The sequence below is a fragment of the Sus scrofa genome, chromosome 2, assembly GCF_054392235.1.
Source record: "Sus scrofa isolate SSC_HxYL_T2T_F1_AM1 chromosome 2, Sscrofa_HxYL_maternal_Yorkshire_Landrace_v2.0, whole genome shotgun sequence".
NCBI lineage: Eukaryota > Metazoa > Chordata > Mammalia > Artiodactyla > Suidae > Sus > Sus scrofa.
In genome coordinates, this window is record NC_139384.1 from 27,886,174 (window position 1) to 27,900,966 (window position 14,793).

A 14,793-nucleotide genomic window follows, 5' to 3' on the forward strand; every position below is an offset into this window, starting at 1 on the left:
CTCCAAGTCTAGGAGGTGAAAAGGGAGTCTTTGTTCAATGAGACCTACCCTATTCAATCTATTTAAAATTGTCACTCACTCCTCCCTCCCAAGCCCTACTTTATCTTTTTTCCATTGCATTTTATCATCTTGTAACATTTTACATGATTTTTTTTTTCATTGTCTCTCCCAACTACCTCCGGCTTCCAGGCTAGAACATCAGCTCTACAAGAACATGGTTTTGTTCTGTTCACGGAACCAGCCCAAGATTCTAGGAGAGTGCCTGGCACATAGTAGGTACCCAGTAAATATCATATGCATAAATCTGTGAATAGATTCACTAGGCAGATTCATACTGTGCTGACTGCCTGCGGTGGGCTGGGCACTGTGCAATAAGAGAAAACTTCATCACCAAGCCTGGCCAAGGATGAAAGTGGCACCCTCTGAGAGAAGGACACTCCCCAGAAAAGAGAAGTATTCACTGTGTAGGCAATGCCAACTTGATGGGGACATCATAAAAGAGTATTCTAGGGCTGGAAAGGAGATTTAAAGAGGTTAAAGTCTCTTTTAACCATAACAATTGCTAATTCTGTGATGAGAATTTTCTTAAAATAAGAAGTAGCCAACATTTTTATGCAAATCAGAGCTTCACTTTAAGGGCCATTAATACCGATATATTATACTTGTCACCACCCAGAGTTTTATCAAAGTTTAACTAACGGAGTTCCTGTTGTGGCGCAGTGGTTAATGAATCCGACTAGGAACCATGAGATTGCAGGTTCGATCCCTGGCCTTGCTCAGTGGGTTAAGGATCTAGCGTTGCCATGAGCTGTGGTGTAGGTCACAGACGCAGCTCAGATCCCAAGTTGCTGTGGCTCTGGCATAGGTCAGCAGCAAAAGCTCTGATTAGATCCGTAGCCTGGGAGTGGCCCTAGAAAAGGCAAAAAGACCACAAAAAAAAAAAAAAAAAAAAAAAAAATTTCTAACTAAATGTCAGTGGAACACTGACTTTTCTTATTAGGAAATAGAAATTTGTGGAGTTCTTGTTATGGCTCAGTGGGTTAAGAACCTGACTAGTATCCATGAGGTTGCAGGTTTGATCCCTGGCCTCACTCAGTGGGTTAGGGATCTGGCATTGCCCCAAGCTGAGGCGTAGGTTGCAGAAGCAGTTCAGATCTGGTGTTGCTATGGCTGTGGTTTAGGCTGGCAACTGCAGCTCCAATTCAACCTCTAGCCCAGGAACTTCCATATTCCACAAGAGCAGCCATAAAAAGAAAAAAAAAAAAAATAGACATTTGTTAGGAGAAACCAATACAGATCATTCTATTTAAACATTCATTTATGGAGGAGGAAATTCTAGTTCTTTATTAGATATATCAGGTACACAGCTTGCCGTGGCCACAGCCTCTGAAACAGAAGTTGCTCCAATCAAGGTTCCTGCTGAAAGGGTAGAACTTAGGCAGTCCCAGTGGGCTATGGATGCAGCCAAACTCTGTGACAATCTCCTCTGAGAAACTCTGGCCTGAAAAGGTACACTGGGTCAATCAGATTCGATTTCAGGAATGTTTTACACACACACATACACACACAGCTATTATCTAGAAAAAAAGCTGAAAGGTCATGACTTTATCTGAACTCTAGATTCTAGAAACTGCAGATAGGCTGCTTGTAGACTAGCTAGATATGTATTAGATATATCCTGTTTGAACCTGATGATGTCAACATTTTCTAAATCACTTGTCAATGAGCAACAATCAGAAAATTTCATGCAAAAAGATGGATTCTCAGCTTGTCTTGAAACATCTGGCATTGTCCATGCTGCAGGCCTACATAGTCACAATTAGCTGGAGCTACAGTGTTTCTCTCCTGTTAAACAGGATGTGCATTTTCAGTTTGCCACAATCCCACTCCCTACTCTGCTTCTCTTGTTCTCAGCCTGCTTCACCAACTCCCCAGCCACCCCAGTGCTGCTAGAGAAGGGGTGCTGGCACATGGTCGGGGGCCGGAGGTGTGAGTAAAGCAAAATTATGCAAGAGGAAGGCATAGGTTCAGAGGTATTTCTCCCAGCATGAGAACCCATTTATAAACAAACTTTGCTGGAAATTGCATCGTTTGGCTACTACTGAGGAAAGGGAAGCTGGGGGCAGATACGGAGGCAAGTGGGCAGCTAGACAGGGAGAAGCAGAGGCCCTCTCTGGGGCTGCCTTGAGATCAGAGTCACTATCCAGCTCCTGTTCTTCCAGAGGCCTGTGGTTGTACTTCTCCCTTGTTCCCATGACAACGCCTGCCCCCCACTCCATCCATTCTTATTCCTCATTTCTGCTCCCCCAATGCCTAATCAGAGCAAGTTCAGAAAGAGTTAGGTAACTTGTCTGAAGTTATACGCAAGCAAGGAAGAACAGGGCAGGGATCCCTAATACCAATTCAGTTCTCTTGTTCTGTGCTGTACTCCGTCTTGGTCTGATTAAATGCTTTCATCTCTAAATAATAATTAAAATACCTTCAGGAGTTCCCATTTTGGCTCAGTGGCTTAAGGACCCAATGTTGTCTCTGTGAGGATGTGAGTTCAATCTCTGGCCTCTCTCAGTGGGATAAGGATCCGGCGTTGCCACAAGCTATAGTGTAGGTCAAAGGTACAGCTGGGATCCAGCATTCCCATGGCTGTGGCGTAGGCTGGCTGTTGCAGCTCCGATTTGACCCCTAGCTAGAGAACTTCCATATGCCATAGGTGCAGCTCTTAAAATAAAAATCACTTCAATATTTACAGAATCATAGCATTTAATACCTTAAGGGTCTGCTACACAATAGATATAAAATAAATCATCTGTTGCCTTTAGGTGTTTAAGGGCTCATTTCCAGTTCAGACCTCTTTCCGTGACACCTCAAGATCTCATATCATATTATAAAAGAATTCCAATGAAGAAAAAAAACCATCATATCTTGCCATAAGTGTCCTCCTTTTTATAGATTTAAAAAAAAAAAGAAGAAGAAGAAGGCCTGGAAAATCCTTGATTCTTTGCTAAGGCCTGGTCCAGAACTTGTGAGAACCACAGGTAGGTGTCCAGGCATGTGCAATGTTAGAACACATAGTTTTTCAGGTCCTCAGGGTCCAGTCATAAAATAAGTTAAGGTAGTTACTCATGATAAATACCAGTCTAGCTATAGAACTTGCGTAAGCCCTCAGTATACATCCAGGGCACTGTACCATCCATAAAAACAGGACCATTTGAGAAATAAGCTCAGCATCTGATCTAATACCAGGGTGTAAAATCAGTGACCTTTGGTACAGCAGGAAGACTTAATATACAAATGAAAAATCTTGCCCTTCTTCTTAGCCACTTTTTAACTTCCACAGTAAGAAAAATTGAGAACCTTGAAGTCTCTTTTTTGGAAGAGTTTTGGATGATACCGAAGAATCATTTTTGTCCTTTTCACTCTTTTCTTGATAATAATGGGTTTTTTTCTGGTCTGCTGGGGTTTTTTTGGTCAATTTTGTCTTTTGGTATTGGAAAGAGCCTCTTCTTCATTCTAAAGGGGTATAATTCAATCTGAATGTATTTTGAGAATAACTTAAATGAGTAAGTTTTAAAAGTGAAAAGAACTTTCGCAATCCTACATGAATTTTCCCTGGATAATCCAGATTTCAATTATTCTTTCTCACAATTCCAGATCAGTCAGTTGGTTGACGAATATTGACTAGTCATTTATTGGTATCAGGTACTGGGGATGCCACCGAGAAAAAGAAAGACAAAGTTTCTACCCTCAAGGAGCAAAAAACACACAATAAATATGGAAATGAACACAAAGGTAATTTCGCATAATTTCAGGTACTGATCTATGCTATGATGAAGATAAAATGGGTACTAGGGTGACTAGAAGAAAGACATGTTTTTGTCTAGAGTTATCAGGGATGGTCTCTCAGAGAAAGTAGCTTTGGAGTTGAGGTTTAAATGATGACAAGAGGCAGCCATGGGAACAGAGGGATGTTTCAAACGAAGAAATGGCCACTATCAAGGCCGTGAGTCAAGAAGAAGCCTGGCAATTTAGAGGGATACAAGAAGGGCGCTATGGTTGAAGCCCAACAAATAGGTCCAAGAAATAGATCAGGGTCAGATCATATGGGCCCTGATAAGTCATGGTCATGGTAAGAGTTTGGTCACTGTGGGAAGTTATTTGAGGGTTTTATTTATTTATTTTTGGTCTTTTTGCCTTTTCTAGGGCCGCTCCTGCAGCATATGGAGGTTCCCAGGCTAGGGGTCTAATTGGAGCTGTAGCTGTCAGCCTATGTCACAGCCACAGCAACTCAGGATCCAAGCCACGTCTGAGACCTACACCACAGCTCACGGCAACGCCAGATCCTTAACCCACTGAGCAAGGCCACAGGGATCGAATCCACAACCTCATGGTTCCTAGTCGGATTCGTTAACCACTGCGCCAGGACGGGAACTCCTAAACACATTTTAAATGCAATCAACTGCCATGTTGAGACCATGATGAAAAGATATTAGAGGAAACAACATGGAAGTAAGATATTGATGTGCTCGGAGAAGGTTCTCACATCAGAGCTTCTGCATTACACAACAGCAAAAACATCAGTCACCGAGACCACAGTGTGAATGGTGTCCTTTAAGAGTTGGGCAATATGGCAGACTGACTTAAAGATTCTCTGGCTTAGATCCTCTACCAACCAACCCTTGGTTGCAGACCCACGCCCAAATCTTCTCTGCAGATGTAAGAATCAGACTAGATACATCAACCCACTCCCCACTACCACCTCCAAAGATGCTGACATTGTACTGCCCAATGCATCTCTTAGAAGGTCTTTTGTATCAAAGGTAATGGAAGACATTCTGGTAAAACACACACCCCAATTTTTGTGTCACAGTGTAAGATCAGCACACACGCCATCTAGCTCTGCTCCTTTAGGCTCTTCTGAGTCGGAAATGTTCCAAATATATACTCAAAGTTGTTCCAAATAAATTTTTAAAATTTTCCTCCATCATCGTAGCAGGCATATGAGAATGCCAGCCCCGATCATAGGCTTGTTAAGAACCATCGCATACCCAGATTCCACAGGATTGGGTAGTGACTTCTGACAAGTGACTGGTCCTGGGAGTAGGCAGGTCAGGTGTGCCTAGACCACCCTCTAAAAATTCAAGTTAAGGAGTTCCATCATGGCTCAGCAGTAATGACCCCAAGTAGGATCCATGAGGACATGGGTTTGATCACCCACCTCGCTCAGTGGGTTAAGGATCCAGTGTTGCTCTGAGCTGTGGTATATATAGGTCACAGACACGGCTCAGATCTGGTGTGGCTGTGGCTGTGGTGTTGGCCGGCAGCTGCAGCTCTGATTCTACCCCTAGCCTGGGAACTTCCCTATGCTGTGGGTGTAGCCCTAAAAAAACAAACAAACAAAAAAAACCATAAAAAAATAAAAATTCAATCTAAGGTGCCCAGATACTGCATAAGTCAGCTTCACACCTCCCACAGAAGGAGCTGGCTCCACATGCTTCTGGCTTCCTGGCAAAGCTCACACCTTCAACATGGGAAGCCTGGGCCCAAGATCAACCTTAATCCTCCAGGCTGTCATCATCATATTTGGAGTTTCCATTCCCATTTCTGACCTGTCCCAGCTCCTCCCTATTCCCCTAAATCTCTTGTTGTGTGCTCTGGAACCCAGAGCCCATCATCAGCAAAATTCTCCTTACCTTCAACTTCTCTGAACATTCCACTAGCCTTTATACCCTAACCTTGTAGTTCTTAAACATTTTGGCCTCAGGGTACTCTCTTTTTATTTTATTTTATTTTATCTTGCTTTTTAGGGCCACACTTGCAGCATATGGAAGTTCTCAGGCTAGAGGTTGAATAGGAGCTACAGCTTCCAGCCTACACCACAGCTACAGCAACGCTGGATCCCAGCCACATCTGGAAACTACACCATAGCCCATGGCAACACCAGATCCCAGATCTATTCAGCGAGGCCAGGGATCAAACCCATGTCCTCATGGATACTAGTCGGTTTCATTACTGCTGAGCTACAGCGAGAACTCCTCAGGGCATTCTTAAAAAGTATTCGGGACCTTTAGTTTGTGTACGTCGTATCTATCAATACTTACTAGATTTGAAATGTAATATTTAAATTAACTTATTGATTTAAAAATAACTATTGTAAAATCATCACATATTTTATGAAAAATAACTATATATGTAGGCATTTTTATTTTTTATTAATGTATAACTGATTCTCAACTTTGTGTCGATATCTGCTATACTATATGTATGTATTTTAAGTCACAGGAAGAATAGCACGGTTTTACATTTCTGCAAATCTCTTTAACTTCTGGCTTAATGAAAGACAGCTGGATTCTTCTATCCACTTCTGCATTCAATCTGTTGTGTTATCACACATCACATAGCCTCTGGAAAATTCCACTGTAGACTTGGAGAGCAAGAGGGCAAATAATATCTCGGTGTTATTATGAAAATAGTTTTTGACTTACGGTTCTCTGATAGGGTCTAGGAGACTTCCTGGGGTTCCTGAACTCCACTTTGAGAATCACTGTTCTAAGTGAACCCAAGTTCTCCCCTGAGGGCCTTCCCTTCTCTGAAATCCCCTCAAATGGTGGTGATTTCTCTCCAAGACTCCTTTTCTCACTCAACTGGGAGGACGAGTGGTTGTTATCCTGGGTCCTTATCCCACTTCTGGGCCACCGTTCCTCCCTAAGAACCCCACCAAACCATCAGGCTACTCTACTCACTTCCCTTCTTGTTATGGTCATGCCATCTCCTGGGTTATCCCCCTCTTCCCTCGAAGCTTTAACCCCCAGTTCACTGTCACTCTCTTAGGTATTGCTCTTGAGGATTTCAATATCCATTCAATATCCATGGAAGAATTACCTTGGTAATTTCAATATTCATAGAAAGAATTCTTCCAACATTCCCCCCAGCTCAGTTCCTTGACCCCTGCTCCAATGACCTTGTCTTCCGCTCCCGCCATGGCCACTCACTCTCATGGTCAGCCTTGACCTTCTCACTTCCTATTGCCCCCCCTTTCCACTCTCTAACTTTTCACTTCTCTCCCCCTAGTTCCCTGACTCCTATAATTCTTCAGCTCCCTAGGATACACTGCCTTTTTGTGGCTCTCAGCTCCCTTGTGTCCTCACTTCCCTCCTCATCCAGATTAGATTCTATTATTATATTACCTTCTTCGCACCCACCCTAGACTCCCTTGCCCCTTTCTCATTTCATTGCTTTGCTAAGTCAAGATTTTTCAGCCCACTTCTCCTCTATTCAGTGCCTGACTCAGTATAAACGTGGGTGGAGAAATACACACAACCACATAGTCACATCCACCACCCTCCTGGGCCCTTAGTGCCACTTGGCACCCACATCAAATGACTGGTGTTTTCAAGCTTCCACTGTCTCCAGCATTTCAAAGTTTTCTTCCACATCCTCACTCTCATCTGAGAACCTTCCTTCTTTCTTTGCATGATAATATAGGAATATCTAATACAATTCCCATAATGCTATGGACCGAATCTTTGTGTTCCCCCCAAATCATAGGTTGAGCCCCTAATCCTCAATGTGATGATATTTGGAGGTGGGACCTTTGGGAGTCCATTAAGGTTAGATGAGCTCATGAGGTTGGGGCCCTTGTGATGAGATTAATACCTTTAGAAAAAGAGAAAGAGACCTTGAAAACAAACTTATGGTTATGAAAGGGGAAAGCAGGAGGGAGAGATAAATTAGGAGTTGTGATTAACAGATACCCACTACTATATATAAAATCGATAAACAACACGGACTGAGTCTATAGCCCAGGGAACTCTATTCAATATGTCATAATAACCTATACGGCAAAGCATCTGAAAAAGAACATATGCCTATATATCTATATCTATATATATCTGAATCACTTTGCTATATACCTGAAACAGACACAACATTGTAAATCAACTGTACTTCATCAATATCTCTGTATTTCCCTCTGTCTCTATCTCTGTTTCTGTCTCTCTCTCCAATAAGGAAAAATCATGTGAACACACAGCAAGCCAGCAGCGTCTGAAAGCTGTGGGAAGGGCCCTTGCCAAGAATTAAATCCGCTGGTACCTTGATTTTGGGCATCCCACCTTCCAGAACTTTGAGACAATGGATGCCTTTTGTTTAAGCCCCTTGTTTGTTATTCATTATAGCAACCCAAGCTGAATCGACTGACACATATACCGCCACTGCTGCACCTATCCACCTGCTGGAATTTGTAGCCACATTCTGCCTCTGTCCAATTTCTGGAGATGGACTGAATGGAGATGGAGAATCTGAGGCTAAACCCTCTGTTGTGTGACCAATTCCAGTCCCCTGCACTCCCCATCTCCCAGTGAAGCAGTTAGGACATTCCCCTGTCCGCACCTTACCAGTTTGTGAAGAGCAAACCCCCCCAAAGAGTTTTCCATATTCATTGTCTCCAATATTCCTTATCTTTCTCCTCCTTTCACCCTCTCCAACCAGGCTTTCATCGTCTCCATTCTGCTGCAACTACTTGTCAAGGTCATCCAGGATCTCATGTTACACAGGAACTCATACGCTTGTTGAATGAATGAATTTTTCAGATAATGAGGATCTCACAAAAGAAAAATCACACGTGTGTTCATGTGCACAAATACACATACACAGACAGAAGGGATGGAGAGAAGAGGGAGAAAGAATGAGAGAGAGACAGGACTTTTCTTGACCCCAGCTCCCACAAAGCCTAGCTTGGCCATATTTCTGTGAGAAGCCTCTTTAATTCAAGAGTAGGGTACAGGTAAGGTGTCATCTGCAACACAGCTATCTTGATTGGAAGAGTCATCCCTTCTAGTATAATCTATATCTTACATTCAATAAAGGTTTTCTTGGGGAGAAGAAGCCTAAAGTTGATTTAGACCTAGCAGTACTACTTCAGGGCAGTTCCTTAATTCATTAGACTCTCACTTGCAGACACAACCTGGCTTTCAGGGATTTTATAAAATCTAAATGAGGTTTATGAGAGTTATGTGAGATATTTGGTGTAGTGCTTGGCACACTGTTGCACAGTTTTTTTGTTTTTTGTTTTTAGTAAGAATAGAAAAGTGATGAGCCACTATATTCAAAACAAGAGATTTCTGTGTATCTATTGTACATAATGTTTACTTCCCTAGATAAATAATCCCAACTCCTTTATGGTAAAGCCCAGTATGGTGCTTGAGTCCCAATTTATTTCACATATGATTCACATATGTTTATTCTCTAGCTATTTTCACATATGTTATTTTCACATATATTTATTCTCTAGTGTTTGTTGTGTTACTGCAATATAAATATACTCTTGTATTTAAAAAAAATACTGTTGAGTATAAGGAGACTTCCAACAAGTAGTCCAAGAATGTGGAAATAAAACAGTAATCCTGAAACATGACATTCATACCCTCTCCACATTAAAAACAGAAAAATAAAAATAAGGAGCAGAATCACATAAATATAACATAACATCATAAGAGAACAGTCTGCATTGGGTATGTGCAAAGATGAATGCGATAAGTAGGAATGTATTTATGCTTATTCATTCCAGCTGGGGTAGGGGAAAGGAGAGGAGGTGGGGAGGATAGGAAAGGGAAGAGTGTGAAAGAGGGGAAAGAAAAGGACAGAGGGGAGTTCCTGTCATGGCGCAGTGGTTAACGAATCCGACTAGGAACCATGAGGCTGCGGGTTCGGTCCCTGACCTTGCTCAGTGGGTTAAGGATCTGGCGTTGCCGTGAGCTGTGGTGTAGGTTGCAGACGCGGTTTGGATCCTCTGTTGCTGTGGCTCTGGTGTAGGCTGGTGGCTACAGCTCCGATTCGACCCCTAGCCTGGGAACCTCCATATGCCACGGGAGCAGCCAAGAAATGGCAAAAAAAAAAAAAAAAAAAAAAAGGACAGAGGGAGAGTGAAAAGAGTTCTGGCCAGGAGAGTTCACCTAGGCTGTGGTCAAGAGGCCTGATGAAAAATCCCTTGACTCAATCTAGCCCCCTTTCCTCAGAATCATTGCCCATCACACAACACTCTAATCATGTATTCAGTATCCTGGGTACCATGATTCAGCCACAATGTGTATTCCATGCAAAGGAAGCTTCTGAGGACTGACTCATGCTAACTAAATTCTCCAGAGTCTGATGTATAAACTAAGATATTCATGAATATATAATCAGTAATATTGATTACTAGGACTCCTCCTAGAATCACATTGATAAATTATCTCTTCAGGTGAAAGAATCAGCACTAGTGAGGAATGTATCCATTTTTCATTTTAATTTAGAATCTTCCTTTGCAAGACGGAATTTCCATTAAACCTAAGCATTGCAAATACTTCCCTCATCCATCCCCTCCCTCCCTACCCCCTCCCTCTCTCTCTGTCTCTCTCACACACACACAAATGTGGACTCTACAATAACAACAGTTACAACTGACACTAATATGAACATTAATTGCAGATGTACAATATGCTGACACTATGTCAGGTGCTCTGCAAGCAGTAGCTCGCTTACTCCTCAGACAATGCTATGACCCAATGCTAAGCCCCATTTTACAGATGAAGAAATTGAGGCTAAAGCAAATAGCTTATTCCTTGCCCAAGATCACCCAGCTGGTCAGAAGTGGAAATAACCACAAATTATTTCCCACTGTAAGTTCTTCCCTACTCTGAGTCATCTTGACCTCTTGATTTAGGGAGAGGAAGTTGAAGAACTGTTTGGGGAAGATAAATATTCTCATTCAAACCACCAACTGTAGGGAGGTTTTCTGCTGGATGTGAGAAATGAGTAGAATTCTGCAGGAGGAGAAAGTGAGCAGAGCTGGATGCCCTGTCCCCCTGGACAGCTGTCCCTAGTGGTGCTGCGTGTCTCACTCGGTCAAGGTAAGCCAAGCCTGAAAGTGAGAGCCACAGCTCACAGAGAACTCCCTGTTCAATCTGTGGCATTAACTGTGTTGACTTAAAAAAAAAAAACCACAACCTAAAAGTTGAGAGTTAAGTCTTTTTTTTTTTTTTTTTTTTGTCTTTTTGGGCCCACACCCACAGCATATGGAGGTTCCCAGGCTAGGGGTCAAATCAAAGCTGCAGCCACTGGATTATGACACAGACACAGCAACACCAGATCTGAGCCACATCTGTGACCTATACCATAGCTCACGGCAACACTGGATGCTTAACCCACTGAGCGGGGCCAGGGATCAAACCTGGTTCCTCATGGATACTAGTCGGGTTCGTTAACTGCTGAAACTCCAAGAGTTAAGTCTTATTTGGGGCAAAATGAAAACTTAAGCCCAGAAGGCAGCATCTCAGGTAACCCTGAGAAAACTGCTTCTACAGGGAACGGGGCGTTAGGATATATAGGAGTTTTTGAAACAAAGGGCAGGTGGTAGGAACAAAAGATTCCTGCTAATAACAGAAAAACAGACATCTCAAGTTAAGGAATTTAGCGCTTTGCTATGGGAAGATGCAAAGGTCTGGGCTCACTGAAGTCATTTCTTTGATATGCCCCTCAACTATCTGGGGCCAGTTTCCTGTGTGCAAGTGCCAGTCTCCAGTTCACAACTGGGGCAGTTCTGATCCGACATCACTCAGTGTCTGATCCACTTCTCCTAAGTATGGAACTTATATGACCAGAGTCTGGGTTTTTCAGCAGGGCTTTCCTCAATAACACCTCACTTATGGCACGTCTCAAACTCTTCTCTGAGGAAGGGCAAACCACAGATGTTGCTAGTGTTACTGGAGAAAGTCCCTTACTCGAATAATTGTTGCAGATGTCACATTCAATATCACGACATGCATCCATGTGTTAAGAACTTGGCAGTGGTCTGCAGGAAAGAAACACTGACTAATTTAATTTCTTTTCACAGTAGACTATTAACAGTTGAAGGATATAGTTTTCCACAGAACACAGGGAACTGCTGTTCAAGACAGAAGGATTGCAAGACAGTCACATTTGCTTTAAAGAGAGCCCAGGACTAAATAAGATCAAGGGGTGATCTTAATTGAGTCTGCTAGGTAGACAGACTGTCCCGTTCTGCTTTTTAGTTTCTTGGATGACTAATCTACCGATAATACCGTAAGTTTACAGGGGAAAGAATATGCCTGCTTCACTTTCTGCTGCAGAAACAAAATGAGCAACCTTGCATGGTCTTGCCTCTGACCTGCCTCGAGCATCTCATCTGGGCTGGAGAGAAGAACCAGCCACCTCCTTCACGAGAAGGGTTGATGAGACCGGATGTAAATGTGATCAAGGACATTTGAGAGCAAATGAGCATGAGCAGCCATATTTACCAAGAGCACACCAGATATGTGGCCCAGGCTGGGACCCCAGCAGCCGGGGTGACCTGTTTAATAGCTACGGGCTGCCGTGATGCATCAGGTGCCTGTCCACCTGGCACTGTGCCTCCTCTGAGTAGGCCCTCAATAAATATTAAAGGAAGGAAGGATGGGCGGGAGGAAGGAAACAAATTGAGGTTTGGAGATGCTAACTTGCCCAACTTTGCACCTCTAGCAAGCAGAAGAGCCAAGACATGCAGAATAGCTGAGTTCTCCCATATTACACAACACGGCCAAGTGTTTGGTTAACCAGCACACAACCAGCTTCCAGGGGCCAGCTTGAGGCTCTGGACACATGTGCTCTGTATGTTAGCTTTGTCATTACTGAAGTTTAGTGCAATCAAAACTGCTGTGTTGATAAAGCCCTTTTTTTTTTTTTTTTTTTTTCAGGAGTGCCTGAAAACAACAGCTAAAATTTAGTGAGCATTTCCTATCTGCCACTCATTACACTGAGAACATGACATGGCTTATTCCCCACGATCATCCTAGGCAGTAAGTACAATTATAAACCCATTTTACAGAGGAGGAAACGGAGGAGCGGAGAGATTAGATCACATCCACTCCTGGTGGAGTCAGGGTTTGAACTGAGGCAGTTTGACCCCCAAATCTCTGCTTTTTAGCCTCTTTGCTAAATCTTTTCCCTCTGTCCAATGACAGGCATCCCAAGAGAAAGAAAAGACAGAAGCAAGTACCACCCACAGCTGGATAATTAAATACATTTATTTAATAAATTTACCTCTTAAAAGTGTTTACATAGTTCCAAGCATATCACAAATATCATCAGCAGTATGAGGCTGGTACTATTATTATTTACATTTCATAGAAGAGACAACTGAGGCTCAGAGAGTTTAGTAACTTGCCCCAAGTCACACAGCAAGTGGTAGGGCTGGGACTTAAACCTACTCCTTAGGCTTAAGGCTCCCTACTCTTTAGGCTTAAGGCCTACATGGTGCTGCCTATGGGAGCAAGCAGACACCTCATTTAAAAGTGAAATCCCCAGAGTTCCTGATGTGGCTCAGCAAGTTAAAAACCAGACTAGTACATATGAGGATGCGGTTCCATCCCTGGCCTCGCTCAGTGGGTTAAGGATCTGACATCACCGCAAGCTGCAGATGCGGCTCAGATCTGGCGTTTTGAGGCTGTGGTGTGGCTCTGACTCAGCCCCTAGCCCGGGAACATCCATACGCCACAGGTGTGGCCCTAAAAAAGAAAAAGAAAAAAAAAAGTGAAATAACTTCCCAAGACCAGTGGCTAAAATGCTCTCCAAGAACTCAGGGACCAGGGACCAGAGAGCTTGAATGACTTAATCATTGTTCAATTTAGATTTCCTGGCTGAAAGGGTTCCTGTTCATCCTACTGGAAATTAATAGCCGATTGTTTCTTTGCATTCTTGCGGGAGGGGTGGGCCATTCTCCCTCGGCCCCTGCTGTTTCTGAAGGAATAAACTCTCAGCCAGCACCAGCCAGGTAAAGGCTGGTAGGTGAAGGAACCAAATCTCTTTGTCAAGCGAACCCGGCCAAGAAGGGTAAGCTCCTGTTTATTGAGCCGGGCCCCTTCCTTCTCTCTTTGCAGGAAACCTGCCAAGGGCCAGTTCACAGCCCTTCTGCACCTCTGACTGGAGAAGCCGGAGGAAGGAAAGGAGGAGAGAAAAGACGTGAGTCAGGTTGTTTGCTAGAAGAAGGGGCAAAAGGTCTTGGAAGGAAGCAGCCAGAAGCTGCAACCACAGCATCTGTAGAAATAATGTTGAACAATTAACAGTGAATCCTGCTTAGCGCAGTAAGTCTGCCCCCAGCTGTGCTGGACAGCTGGGAGCTCCAAAACAGGGCAGGAGTGAGGTCTGTCCTGGTGCAGGGACAATGAATACATGCTAAATAACCTGTGACATGAACATAAATGAGCAGCACCTGAAAACATTGGGGTCGACTTTGCTCCATAAAGGTTTGCCCCCTTTTCCTATTTACCGGTATACCTAAAGGGATGCTATACGCAGGCTTGACCACAGCCTCATTCCCAACCACTCTTTCTTTTCACCCATCTCGCCCTCTTCCAAGTCACTCTAAGCTGCTTGCATTTTTGGAAAGGCAGGACTGCATTCAGGTCAAGGGTGCAGGTAATGGAGCCAAAACAGATTTCAACGCTGGTCCAGCAACATACCATTGTGAACTTGGGCACATTGCTTAACCTCTCTGGGCCAGAGTGCCCCGTACGCCTCCTCATAAACACCCACTTCCCCTCCAGGGGCCAGGCCAGGAACCTCCTTCCCCTCCACCCCAGGGGGCCCTGCCCTAGCACTTGGCACACCCTCCCCTAGAGCATTTGCCTCAATGAGTTGCAGGGATCATCAGTTCACCTGTTTCTGCTCACAAGCTAGAAAATGATGGCAAGTAATTCACCTTTGAATCCTCAAGCCTAGGCAATGCCTGGGATATAACAGTGGTTCAGTAAAGCTTAATTTTTA

At 43.6% G+C, this 14,793-nt stretch overlaps 1 protein-coding gene and 1 long non-coding RNA gene across 6 annotated transcripts in view; one reads left to right on the top strand and one right to left on the bottom strand.

Moving 5' to 3' along the window:
* The window catches only part of PRR5L (proline rich 5 like), a 166,569-nt gene that overhangs the window by 85,876 nt on the left and 65,900 nt on the right, over positions 1–14,793 (bottom strand). The window lies entirely within an intron of this gene.
* LOC106508005 (uncharacterized) lies at positions 159–14,028 on the top strand. Its single transcript, XR_014837074.1, has 3 exons — positions 159–272; positions 12,726–12,827; positions 13,908–14,028. It is a non-coding gene; the product is annotated as an uncharacterized LOC106508005 (long non-coding RNA).